Source organism: Pinus tabuliformis, chromosome 3_2, assembly GCF_031772625.1.
Source record: "Pinus tabuliformis cultivar Carrire ecotype Pingquan chromosome 3_2, CPIR1, whole genome shotgun sequence".
NCBI lineage: Eukaryota > Viridiplantae > Streptophyta > Pinopsida > Pinales > Pinaceae > Pinus > Pinus tabuliformis.
This window is the reverse complement of record NC_142302.1, coordinates 802,526,311-802,540,493: the sequence shown is the minus strand read 5'-3', so window position 1 is coordinate 802,540,493 and position 14,183 is coordinate 802,526,311.

Genomic DNA, 14,183 nt, shown 5'->3' with positions numbered 1-14,183 from the left:
GTGCATTAATACATAGTTTTCTTTTTGCTGCACCTTCGTTTTACGATGCCCAACAAAAAACATTACAACCCGCGAGCTCTTTTCATTTGGCTCGTTCTATCTAAAATGAACACACACTGGTCAATACGCATTAAAAAAAAACTTACATATTGTACATATGCCATACCAAAAATTACATAACGTGCATATGTGCCCATACCTCCGATATATAAAAAAAACATTAAACTTTAAATTTTCACCAACCTATCTACGAACATAATTAATTCATTGAATTTCTTTTCCGGCGGTCAACCCAAAATTTTAATCCACGCAAAGCTTTTAATGTTGGTTCGTATGCAGGTTTAAACAATCGATGGCGGAGAATGAAGAAGTAAATCGGACGGTGGACGGAGGTATCGGGAGGCCTTACTTGACTGAACATTACCTCCCGAAATGTTACGTATGATGACGTAGAGGGAGGAACACGTGCCCAAATTTGATTGCATCGGGCTCAAATATACGGATACTGCCTTCTCGCAAAAGCGGTCCGATATCCCTCAAGCGGTTTGTGGTTTTGCTGCGCGGTTTGGACGTTGGTACGACTGCGTTGAAATTACATATTCAACACTCCCCTTTAATTTCAACTGCTGGGCATTCGGTCATACCCAGACACTTCCTCAAAAATTCAAAGCTTTTCTGATCCAATGGCTTTGTCAAGATGTCTGCAACCTGTTCTTGAGTCTTGCAATGTTCTAGGACAATTTCTCCATTGTTCACCAATTCTCTGATGTAGTGAAACCTTGTATCAATGTGTTTCGTTCTCTTATGAAACACTGAATTCTTTGACAATGCAATAGCTGAGCTATTGTCACAAAAAATCACTGTCGCTTTTGCCTGCTCTTGGCCTAAGCTCCTCAACATTCTTCTCATCCACACTGCTTGACATGCTGCTGCTGTAGCTGCCACATATTCAGCCTCTGCTGTAGACAATGCTACAATGGACTGCTTCTTAGAAGCCCATGAAATGGCTCCTGAACCCATATGAAAAACATAACCGGAAGTGCTTTTCCGATCATCTACACTTCCAGCCCAATCACTATCAGTGTATCCAATTAAATCTGAATGTTCTGAGACATTATATAAAATTCCAAACATTTTGGTACCTTTGACATACCTCAAAATTCTTTTTGCTGCCTGCCAATGTACCTCCTTTGGCCTCTCCATAAATCTAGAAATTAAACTAACAACATACATAATGTCAGGCCTGGTAGCTGTTAAATACATAAGGCTGCCAACAATACTCTTGTACAAACTAGGATCAAAATCGTTGCTGTTGTTCTCTCTGCTAAGTTTTAATCCCATTACTGTGGGAGTGATCGCTGCCTTGCATTCTTGTATGTTAAATCTACCCAATACTTGATTTACATATCTAGCTTGTGAGATAAAAATTCCTTTTTCATTTTGATCTACTTCTATGCCTAAGAAGTATCTCAAGAAACCCATGTCAGTCATTTCAAATTCCTCTTTCATGACTGATTTAAAATTCTCAATGAGCTGATCATCATTACCTGTGAAAATCACATCATCAACATACAAGACAACAATGAAAATTTTACCATCTTTTTCTTTGATGTAGACGGTGGGTTCTCCTTCACACTTGTCAAATTCATTATCCAATAGATATGAATCTATCCTGCTGTACCATGCTCTTGGCGCTTGCTTCAGCCCATAAAGAGCTTTCTTCAATTTGCACACTTTGTGCTCTTTACCTTTCTTCTCATAGCCTAGAGGTTGCTCAATGTAAACCTCCTCTTTTAACACTCCATTTAGGAATGCCGACTTCACATCCATTTGGTAAACTTTCCACTTGTTTTGTGCTGCTATGGACAACACTGCTCTCACGGTTTCCATTCTTGCAACCGGGGCGAAAGTATCCTCATAATCTCTCCCATACTGCTGTCTGTACCCTTTGACAACCAGCCTTGCCTTGTGTCTTTCTATTTTACCTTCAGCATTGCTCTTGGTCTTGTAAACCCATTTCACTCCAATGACTTCTTTACCTTTTGGTAGCTCAACCAAATCCCATGTTTTGTTTCTCTCTATGGCATTCATCTCCTCATCCATAGCTTCTATCCATTTCCTATCTTTAATTGCATCCTCAAAATGAATAGGATCATTAACATGACAATACAAGGCAAATAAGGAATTCATTCCTTCATCATAAATATCGCTTAGATTTCTAAATTTCTTACCTCTTTCATTTGGTGTGCAAGTGCTTGAAGATGCACTTGAATTTCCTCCTTGTGGTGTGCTTGGAGAAGCACTCTCATTTATCCTCAATGGTGTCCCTTGCTGTCCTTGTGTTGGCGCTGCTGTTTAGGGATGCATTTCAGCCACCTCCTCATCATCTTCATCATGAGACAAATAGTTTTTAACATTAACTGTCTTCTCTATGCTTCCATCCCAAGCTTCCTCTTCAATGAATTGAACATCTCTGCTCACAAAAAATTTCTTGGTGGATGGGATATACAACGTGTAAGCTTTGGATTCCTCACTGTATCCAATGAAGATGCATTTCTCCCCTTTGCTGTCCAACTTCCTCCTTAGCTGATCTGGTATGTGTGCATAGGCCACACATCCAAAAATTCTCATGTGGGTGACTCATTGCTTTCTCCCACTCCATGCTTCTTCCGGCACTTTGTTCAACACTGCTTTTGTAGGACACCTGTTCAAAATGTAAACTGCACAATGTACAGCTTCAGCCCAATAATCATTTGGCAAATGCTTTGCCTTTAGCATGCTCCTCGCCATATCCATGATGGTCCTATTCTTCCTTTCAGCAACTCCATTTTGCTGTGGGGTGTACCTAGCTGTAAACTATTTATGAATTCCATTTTCTCTACAAAATCTTAGGAATTCCTTGGAGATATACTCACCTCCTCTATCAGTTCTCAAAACTTTAATATGCAGCCCGCTTTGGTTTTCCACAAGTGCCTTGAAATTTCGGAATTTCTCAAACACTTCACTTTTGTTTTTAAGGAAATATACCCAAGTTTTTCTTGTAAAGTCATCAATGAATGTTAGGAAATATTGGCTGCCTGCTAATGATGGAGCTTGCATTGGTCCACATAAATCTGAGTGGATGATTTCTAAGGGTGCCTTTGCCCTTATGCTCTTCCCTGATGGAAAACTTTCTCTGTGTTGTTTTCCCAAAATGCAACCTTCACAAAGGCTGTCCGGTTTCTCTATCAATGGTAGTCCTCTTACCATTCCTTTCCTACTCAACAAATTTAGACCTCCAAAATTGAGATGTCCAAATCTCAAGTGCCACAACCAATTTTCATCCTTTGGCACGCTTTGGAAAGCCTCTTGGGTAACTGCTGCAATTTCATTTTTGTTTTTCAAATCTGCCCTGATCCTGAGAGGGAACATCCTGTTCCTTGTCATCTTCACTTCAGCAATGCATCTTTTGCTGGGTGCTATATCCATGATGGTGCATACATCATTTTTAAAGAAAACATTGTACCCCTTATGGACAAGCTGTCCAATACTCAAGAGGTTACATCTCATTCCGGGGACATAGTAGACATCTGCTATGGTTTTCCTTTCTCCTTGCTTTGTAAATATTTTTACCTCCCCTTTTCCCATAACAGAGATTTTACTATCAGTTCCTAGTGTGACTTCTGATTTCATAGTTTTATCTAGGGTAGAAAAGAGGGCTATGTTTCCTATCATATGGTTGTTGCAACCTGAGTCTAAAAACCATATGTCTTCACTGTTTGTTTCAGCCATGTTACAAGCTAACAACACATTATCTTGACTGCTGTTTTCTCTAGTGACATTTGCATTTGATCTATTGTTCATATCATGCTGCTTCTTCCTACATTCACTGGCATAATGCCCATATTTTTTATAATAATAGCATTGGACATTGGATTTTTCATACCTTTGTCCTTGAGCATGATGTTGTCCTCTTTGTTGGCCGCTGCCTTGGCCTTGGTTCTGATTTGGATTGCTGCCTCTTCCTTGAGCATTTGCTGGGCTGTTCCTTCCACCTCTGTTTTGACTTCTACCTCTTCCTCTCTTGTTTCCTCCGCCTTGACCTCTTCCTCTTCCAAAGGACATCTGGGTCTTGAAGGCTTGCTCTAGAGATGAGTTTTCATTTCTACTCAACCTCTGCTCATGTGTTATCAGTGATGCATGAAGCTCATCAACTGAAAAGTTTGAGAGATCCTTTGTCTCTTCAATGGTGGTGACAATCGCATCTAACTTTGAGGGTAAGACCCTCAATATTTTCTCAAGAATCCTCCTATCTTCAATGGTTTCTCCATGAGTCCTCATCTGTGTGATCAGACCAATCACATGTGTGAAGAATGAGTCAATATTATCTGACTCCTTCATGCTCAGATTCTCAAAATCTTTTCTCAGCAATTGTAATTTTGCTGTCTTCACTCTCTCCATGCCTTGGTAGGCTGTCTTGAGGGTCTGTCAGGCTTCATTTGCTGTCTTAGCTGCTGCTAACCTTGGAAACACACTCTGGTCTACTGCTAGATACAACAACACACAGGCTTTTGAATCCTTCTTCCTATTGCTCTTCAACAGATCTCTCTCTCCCTGAGTTAATGCATTGAACTCATCTTCATCTGCTGGTTCTTCAAAACCATCTTCAACTATTTCCCATAAATATTGAGAGGCAAACAGGGCTCTCATAGTTATTGCCCAATAGTCATAGTTTTTCCCATTGAACTGTGGGAGCTGGGTATTAAACATACCCATGCTAGTGCTTGTGCTAGCCATTCCTTGACTGTGTATTTAAAACACTGACTGTCTCTTCAGCAGTAACAAAAAGAAAACTTTGAGGAATACCTGAATCTTTTGTTGACTGTGTCTTCACTCTGCTGGAGAAGATTTACTGCTGCAACAAAAGACTCCTCCTTTCAGCTTCTTGAACACTTTCAAAGAGCCTAAGCCAGCTCTGATACCACTGTTGGGGATTTTTCTGATAAAATCCCAAAAACACACAAATAAAACTGAAACTCAACACACAGAGACAATGCTCTGTTTCCTTTACTCCAGGATCTTTTTGTGCATAGGGAAGCTTAAAAAAAAATGACTGAAGAACAGAGTATTACACCACCACAAAAGATTTCTATTCATTAAAACAAAATGTCTGATACAAACTTCATCCTCTTTGCTGAGAGAGATTTACCCAAAAAAAACATTCAACAGAACTCTGTCTCCACCTGAAAATTCACTGTGCTGGGTTTACTGTTGTAAAACCCTTTTTACATTACTGCTGTAAAACAAATTTTTGAACACACAGTAAAAATTTCATTACATTCACTTATAAAAAAAACTCACACCATACGCTCTTTACTTCATACACTGGTTACATTAAAACCTTACTAAAAACTTATGCACTCCTCCCACTGTCTTTATGCACTGTTGTGCATTAATACATAGTTTTCTTTTTGCTTCACCTTCGTTTTACGATGCCCAACAAAAAACATTACAACCCGCGAGATCTTTTCATTTGGCTCGTTCTATCTAAAATGAACACACACTAGTCAATACGCATTAAAAAAAAACTTACATATTGTACATATGCCATACCAAAAATTACATAACGTGCATGTGCCCATACCTCCGATATATAAAAAAAACATTAAACTTTAAATTTTCACCAACCTATCTACGAACATAATTAATTCATTGAATTTCTTTTCCAGCGGTCAACCCAAAATTTTAATCCACGCAAAGCTTTTAATGTTGGTTCGTATGCAGGTTTAAACAATCGATGGCGGAGAATGAAGAAGTAAATCGGACGGTGGACGGAGGTATCGGGAGGCCTTACTTGACTGAACATTACCTCCCGAAATGTTACGTATGATGACATAGAGGGAGGAACACGTGCCCAAATTTGATTGCATCGGGCTCAAATATACGGATACTGCCTTCTTGCAAAAGCGGTCTGATATCCCTCAAGCGGTTTGTGGTTTTGCTGCGCGGTTTGGACGTTGGTACGGCTGCGTTGAAATTACATATTCAACATTGGTAAATGGATGGTTTGTTTCCATTTTATTTCTGAGGAGGATGCAACCAAAATAGTAGCCATGCCTTGGGTGCGTGGTCAGGGATTTTATGTTTACAAAACTAGTCTGTCGAGTTTGACCCACTCACGGAGGAGGAATGATGCAGAGCATCAACCCACCCCACGTCAAATTCAAACGTTCAAACCTTCGAGAAGTCGACATGGCCTAAAAGACAATATTTTCGTTAAATCGATAAAGTTGGTTGTAATTTGGTTGAGTGATCTTAGCGATTTTATGAGGAAAGGTTAGATCTGGAATGATCTGATACTCTATTTCTCCACTGTTATAAAATAGAGTCTTTGTGTATTTGTAGAGGAGGCCCAATATCGATGTAAGACCTGGTAGAGGGCCACCACGCCACGGGGCATATGTAATAATTTTTTCTGTAATACAATTATTTGTGTGTTAAATTCATGGTTTTTTTGTTTCCCTGGATTAATGAAGATCGCGTTGCCGGAGAAGTGAAGGCTCTGCGCTAAATGACTCTATGTTTTGTGTTTATTCGTGAGGTTTGGTTGCGTGGTTGTATGTGGAAAGCGGAAGGGGGACGCTCGGGGAGTAAATCACAGATTTCATACATTAGGAGGAGTTTGGAATTACGATAAGTGCTAAAGTGTATGTTGGTTATATAGATCGGTGTTTAATGTTTAGTTAATCAAGTTTTGTGGGCCATAACCCACAAGTCCGCGTATTGATTTTAGAATGTAGTTTTGTTGTGTCAAAGTGGTATCAGAGCAGCATGAAATTGAAAGAGGTGCAAATATGTTGAGGATTGGTAAGCGTATGGTCTTTATATTGTTGTACAGGTAGCGGCAGAAGAAGGTGAGAAGATTGCAACAACCTAGAGCAAGGAGTGCTCAATTAGTTCTAGAGGAGAGAACCAGAGAGATGCCGAAAGACTAAGCTCAGAGGAGAGAAACTTCTTAAGGTATCATGTATCAGGGAGGACATTTTATTGCAAAGGTTTTGTTGCAGCTCATAGAAAGATCATAAAGGAAATTCCACAGAGGATGTGGGTAGAATTGCTAAGGGATGAAGAAGGCATATGACCAGGAAATCATAAAATTTTTGTACCTTGGGAGTCTGATGCAGGAGCATCAACCCACCCCATGTCAAATTCGATTTTTCAAACCTTTTAAAAGTTGATGTGGCCTAAAAGACAATATTTTCATTAAATTGATAAAGTTTGTTGTAATTTGGTTGAGTGGTCTTAGAGATTTTATGAGGAAAGATCGGATCTAGAATGATTCGATCCTCTATTTTGCCACTGTTATAAAATAGAGTCTTCATGTATTTGTAGAGGAGGCCTAGTATCGATGTAAGACCTGGTAGAGGGCCGCCACGCCATGGGGTATATGTAATAATTTTTTATGTAATACAATTATCTGTGTGTTAAATTTGTGGTTTTTTTGTTCCCCTAGATTAATGAAGATCGCACTGCCGGAGTAGTGAAGGCTCTGTGCTAAATGAATCTGTGTTTTGTATTTATTCATGAGGTTTGGTTGCATGGTTGTATATGGAAAGCGGAAGGTGGACGCTCTGGAAGTAAATCGTAGATTGCATACATTAAGAGGAGCGTGGAAATACGATAAGTGCTAAAGTGTATGTTGGTTATATAGACCAGTGTTCAATGTTTATTTAATCAAGTTTTGTGGGCCATAACCCATAGGTCCATGTATTAATTTCAGGATACAGTTTTGCAGCGTCAGGGAACCTAAGAGACAAATCATATGGGCAAAATTTCCTGCACTCCCTTTAGAGCTGTGGACTAAAAAATCAAGCGTGGGAATTGGCTACAAGATAAGGAAATTCTACTACATTGAGAAAGGATGTGCTGGTTTGTTGGAAAAAAGAGTAGCATGTATTTTGGTGGAGGTATATCTATCTAGTAGAATTTCAGTTGCAACAACAAGTGGATTATTGGGGAATTCCTTTTCATTGTCTAGGCTACTATGAAAAAAAACATTTAATCATTGTATGCCCCCATCGATTTAGAGGAGGACTGTTATAGACATTTTTGGGCACTACAACCCCAAGAATGAAATGTCCATAAACCAAGTGCTCCTAAGTCCCTAAAAGTGTTGTTCTAACCCCTAAAGGAACAAGGTCAACTGATTACAGCTTCTCCCAGAAGTTCTCCATGAAAAACTGCTCAGAACTGGTCAAAACTGGATCATTTCAGCTGCTCCATAGGCAAAGTGCGTTGCACTCACCTAAACACACTGTGTGGGTGCATTGCATTTCAAAAAGCCCTTCTGTGGGGTGCGATGGGCGAGAAGTGACAAATGGCAGTGTCATTCCGCAAGGTGGAGAGGCATGGAAACTTCCAGAACCTTCTCCTGTGACACTTGCCTCTATAAATTCGACCAAGGATGAGTAAGAGATCATCAATCTCCAAGTGGAAGCAAGAACTATTAGAGGGAAGACACTAATCAAATCACAAGCTGACTCATCTCCCTTACAGATATCTATATATGGATCCCTCATCCCAGAGATCTAGAGGCTGGAATTTTGCATATTGTAAGGAATTGTTGTTGGTTTCTTGAGACAACATCAGATTGTTGGGTGATCTAAGCTTTGTATGAGGTGAAGAGGGGCTTCCTTGCTGAGAGGATGATGCTGGGTCAGAACAACTGGTTGTAACTCCCTTGGCTCGTTCTTGTTTATCAATAAAAGCTATTCAAGTTTTCCTCCATACTCTTGTGTCATTTATGTTTGCTGCATTTGTATGGTCAATTTATATCTGATCCTAGATTTTTTATGATTATAGATCCATGTTCTTGTATAGTGCTATGCTACTGTGATCTTACAGGTACTCTGTGAAACTGGGCATGCAAGGGAACAAGTAGTGAAAGACTATCAAGAGAGAGAGGAATCGAATTAGGAGATTAGCGCAAGACAGAGGTTGGTCTTCTTTGTTCTTCTCTCATTCATACTTCATAAAGGAAAAACAAAAGTAGCTTTACTTTGTTCGTTTCTAAGGTAGCTATCACACCTTAGTGGGATAAGTAGTTCTGTGTAGACACTTTTCCCTGTAACAAAATGGTGACTCCACTGGGGACGAATTAGTTTGTTTGTTTATCTTCCTTGTTGTCTATTTTATAAACTTACAGATGGAGCCTGAAGTCAAGCCAGGTAGCTTTCGAACTGCATTTGCTATGCAAATGCAAAGTAGATAAATGCCGCTTCAGTCAATCTCCGGGATTTGTTTATAAATTAAACAACTGATTTACAAACTCTCTGATTTCCCTTTGTGATCTTACAGGTGCTCTGTGAAGCTGGGCGTGCAAGGGAACAAGTAGCGAAAGACTATCAAGAGAGAGAGGAATCGAACTAGGAGATTAGCGCAAGACAGAGGTTGGTCTTCTTTGTTCTTCTCTCATCTATACTTCATAAAGGAAAAACGAAAGTATCTTTACTTTATTTGTTTCTAAGGTAACTATCACACCTTAGTGGGATAAGCAGTTCTGTGTAGACACTTTTCCCTGTAACAAAATGGCGACTCCACTGGGGATGAATTAGTTTGTTTGTTTATCTTCCTTGTTATATATTTTATAAACTTACAGACGGAGCCTGAAGTCGAGCCAGGTAGCTTTCGAACTACATTTGCTATGCAAATGCAAAGTAGATAAATGCCGCTTCAATCAATCTCCGGGATTTGTTTATAAATTAAACAACTAATTTACAAACTCTCTGATTGCCCTTTGTGATAGCTCTTAGATCCTCCTTAGATCTACCCCTGATTGTTGCATTACTGATTACCATTTGCTCGGCCAAAACCCATCAACTGAACTGCAAACTTTGACCCAGAACCCAAGCAAAGTCTCGTCTCTGGCCCAGCGCAGGTACTGTTCTGTGAATCTGAAATTCAACGCACTTCCCGAGTGTAGTAGGTGCACTGCATTTCAAATTCCCTGTGTTACAGGTGCGCTGATCAGACTAGGCATTGTTCAGTTTTGGTCCCTGTGATTCATTCTTTCCAGTTCTATTCATGAATTTTGCTGCCTTTGATTAGTATATCTCTGTTTGAAACCCCTTTTCCTTGCTGTTATTCCGCCTCCTTTGTACAAAAGAACTGTAAATGTTTTTGTGTGTTTGTTGAGTCATTTTCAGTTCTCCTTTGCAAAAGTAACGTAATCGTACTGTCGTCCTTTGATTTGAAAGCATCGCAAGTGTCGTTTTCAGTCATAGGAAAGAGTTTGGTTGTTGTAGATAGTCGATTATCTTGTTACTATTGTATTTGGTCTGAATTTGTAATTTTTCTAGTGTCGAAAGCAAGTATTCATTTCCAAATCGTAAAGTGTTGTGATTGTCTCCATTTTTTATTTCGAAAAGAAACTTGTTGATAATTTTCGCTTGAAAAGTAATTCAGATTTGTGCATTAGCTTTCTTTTTCCATTCACATACTAAGAAAGCCAAAAACAAATACATGCATGTGCATTTGCATTTAGACTATTTGATTGGTTTGATTTAGGAAAGTGCATTTAGAGTGTGCTCTTTGCTCTTTGTGAAAGAATATTGTCTCTCTTTCCTTAGTAGCTAGGATTTTCATTGCACAAAGAAGATAAAAGACTGTTTATCATCATAGATTGCATTTTAGGAATTACACATCTACATATCGCGGTGAACATGAAAGACAAACTTCATAAACAAGATCAACTATAAAATAAATTCAATGAATCTAACAACGCTTTGGAACCTAAAGCACAACATTTAGAAGTCTAGGCTAGAGACGTATTCCGGCGTCGTAAACCCTGGTAACTGTTGTTCTCACTGATGGTTGGGTGATTCCTCCACTTTGAGATGATAAGTGCCAGTACGGACTTGTGCTCCCACGTACCGTCGAGTATATTTTTGGAGACCACAACAGGCTTAATCCTTTATCCATAGGAAGTCGTGTCTGCCGCCCTATCGATTGCAATGCACTGAACACAGCATTCGAGAAGATTGACTACCGTACCGTAATAAGTATTCTGCAGTTTTGCGATTGATTTGGTAATCCCTCTACCTAGATTTCCAGAGCAGTCCCTTTTGTTCCTTTTCAGACTCCTTAATGGAAAAGGTCCATCTGAGTACTTGTCACTTCAGGCTCATTAAAAATCGAAGGCGACTAGAGTCATCTTTTGTTTTTTCTCGACTCTTAAAAATTGAAAAAATAAGTTGTGTCAAAGTGTTTAAAATTTATTTTAAGCAGAATAATCATCACCCTTTACTACGTTGATCTTAGGTTGAGAAAATGGAACCCACCAACCAAGGAATTCCCCTCGGAGGAAATCCTAGTCCCTTCTCCTCTTGGGGAGATGTTGGTGCACCCCATATGGCCACATTGTCGCTTCCAGGATTGACAATCAGCTTGCCCGTATGGCTCTTCTCAACCTCTGTCATTCAGAACACCGTAATTCCTGAACAATCGAGTCAACAACTAGACGAATCCAAAGTTACCCACCAACCTTCTACTTCCTCCAATTCTTCCTCTCCTCCTTCTTGTTCTCTTGATGGGGTTGGTAAAGCAAAAAATCAAGTACCTGAGAAGAAGAAGGAAAAGAAGAAGAAAGAGAAGAAGAAGAAGGAGCCAAAAGCGAAAGGGGGCAACCAAGCGTCGTCTAGCGAAAATTCACACACTGCACCGACCAAGCCTAAATCACCATGTGTCATTTGCAAAGCAGACCATTATCATAGAGATTGTCCTTGCATCCCTCGGATCTTAAGAGACTGGTCTCCTCGTTTGCACAACCCGGTGTCGTCAACCTCTGATGATCATGTTGAAAGCACACCCTCGACTCGTGAAAGTGAAGCCCCAGGACAAAAAGGAAAATATAGATTTCCTTGTAAGCTGTGTGAAGGTAATCATGCCATCCACTGTTGTCCCTTCTTAGATGAGGCTAAAAGAGTTTTGGACGATCGTCCGGTTTCACCGTTACGACTTCCTCCTGGATATAAAAAACTCTTTCCGAGTCCATCACTAGTTGAAAATCCGGCTGACCTGCCCAGGTGGTCAGCCGAAGCATCTATCATTGAAGACAAAACATCTGAACCCATACCAGACGAAAGTCAAAAGGTCGAGGTGGCAATTGACCCGGTCTTGCCTTCAGAGGTTCCGTCTTCAGATGATACAATCGCAAAAGAGAATAAGGATGACACCGTCCAAATTATTTTCGTAAGCACAAACTTCGATGAACATGGGGGCAATTTACCCATTCCTTTACCGTAGGAAGGAATTTCGTCAGAGTCATACCCAGCCGTCTATTCAGTCCCACCTCCAAGCAACCTAGTTGTCTCCTTCGACTGGAATCAACTAGGCAGACCCCGTTTACCGGCTAGTGTACCATTCTGAATTATTGCTCAAGTATATAGAATGGTTATGGCCGGTACCATCATAGATGAAGGGGCTTCTGTGAGTATCCTTTCCTCGACTGCTTGGAAAGTGCTTGGTTCACCAGCGCTTTTGCCTGAGATGAGAAATCTAACAGGCTTTGACAAAGGAACCAGTCGACCGTTAAGGATCCTTCCCAACGTGCCCATAACATTGAGAGGGAAAACCATTCACATGAATGTAATGGTCGTCCAAGGACCCTTGGATTATAATCTACTCCTTGGACGAGACTATATTTATTGCATGGGAGCCATTGTCTCCTCACTCTTTAGAGTAATGTGTTTTCCGCACGAAGGAAGAGTGGTCAAGCTCGTAGATCAGCTTTCATTTCCTGGATCACGCATAGCAAATAGTCATATACCATCCCTAAATGGTCTTTTCACACAAGGAATGTCTCACCAATCCCCAGTCTGTCCACCTGATGAGCGCGACTGATTCGGGGGACATGACTGAAACCCAGGGGGCATGCACTCTGGTCTACTTCGGCAGGAAAACTTCGGGTATAGGGTAGGTTTCCGCGAGAGATATATGACTGGTCTGTACTCTCGTCCGTGATTGGAAGAGGGAGTTATTCTGGAACAAGATTCTCTTGTCAAAGTTATGTGAGTGGAGTAGCCTCCTCCACTCACCTTTGTCTATTTCGGTAGACATCGCCGAGGAAATGTTTTGTTTGCGCTGTGAACAAAACAATCTTTGGTAACCTGAAAGAGGATTACCTCTCCTGATAAAACAAATGTTTTGTTGGTGATTTGAAGGGTGACCTTGAAACTCTGTTTTATACCTGGGGGCATGCAAACCTTTTGGCGTGCAAGCAAAGAGCGATCATTTATCTGTTTTTTGGATTGGTCGTTTCCTAACTTGCATAAAGAAAGGATGTGGGGCAAAACTCTAAAAATTTCCGTTTTAAATGGGACATTCTTATTATACGACTGGATTAATCGAGCAGTTTTAGCACATAGTTCAAGCTCGTTAAAAAATAAACATAAGCCATGAGCAAATGTTTCCCCCCGCGTTTAAGCTCATTAAAAAATGAACTATTTCCTAGTAAATAATCATCGTGAATGTAGTACTTCAGCCTTCAAAAGCCTTGGTCGTGTTCTCATCATCACCTCCAATATGTATTGGCCGATCATTCACCTCCATTTGATTGTTTACCCCTTTTTAGGAACAGCTGCGGAGAGTGATCTCACTAGCCATCCTTGTAACACTACCGTGATTGGAACATTCCAAACCTTACCTGGAATCAGCTGCTACCCAATTTTATCACTCGTTCCTCAAAAGACAAGTCTCCTTTAAGCTCTTTTCAACTGACTCGTAAAATATCAAAAGATTGCCGAGCCATTGGCCTCTCCAGCTCGTTAAAGGGACCGGAAGTGCTATCCCTCCTTTAGATTTTAATCTTTTTGGACCTGAGGAATTATTACACAAAACGATCGAGCACTTGTTTTGTTCGGCTCGTTAAAAGTATCGAAAATTCATCCCTTCTGTATTGTTTTGTACTTTTTTGGACTTAAGGGATTAGATGCCGAAAAAGGAATTTTGGAGTTTCCTTTACGTTCCTTTTCAGCTCTCTAAAATTGAAAAGGATCGAGTTATCTTTGTCGTTAAACTCGTTAAAACTTAATAGCAACAAACTTCGCCATAGCAGACAAGAACGAGTTTCACTATCGCTAGGCTCGTTAAAACATAGTGATGGGTTTGCTCGAAGGGAAAACTATAGAACAAGCATATGTTATCCT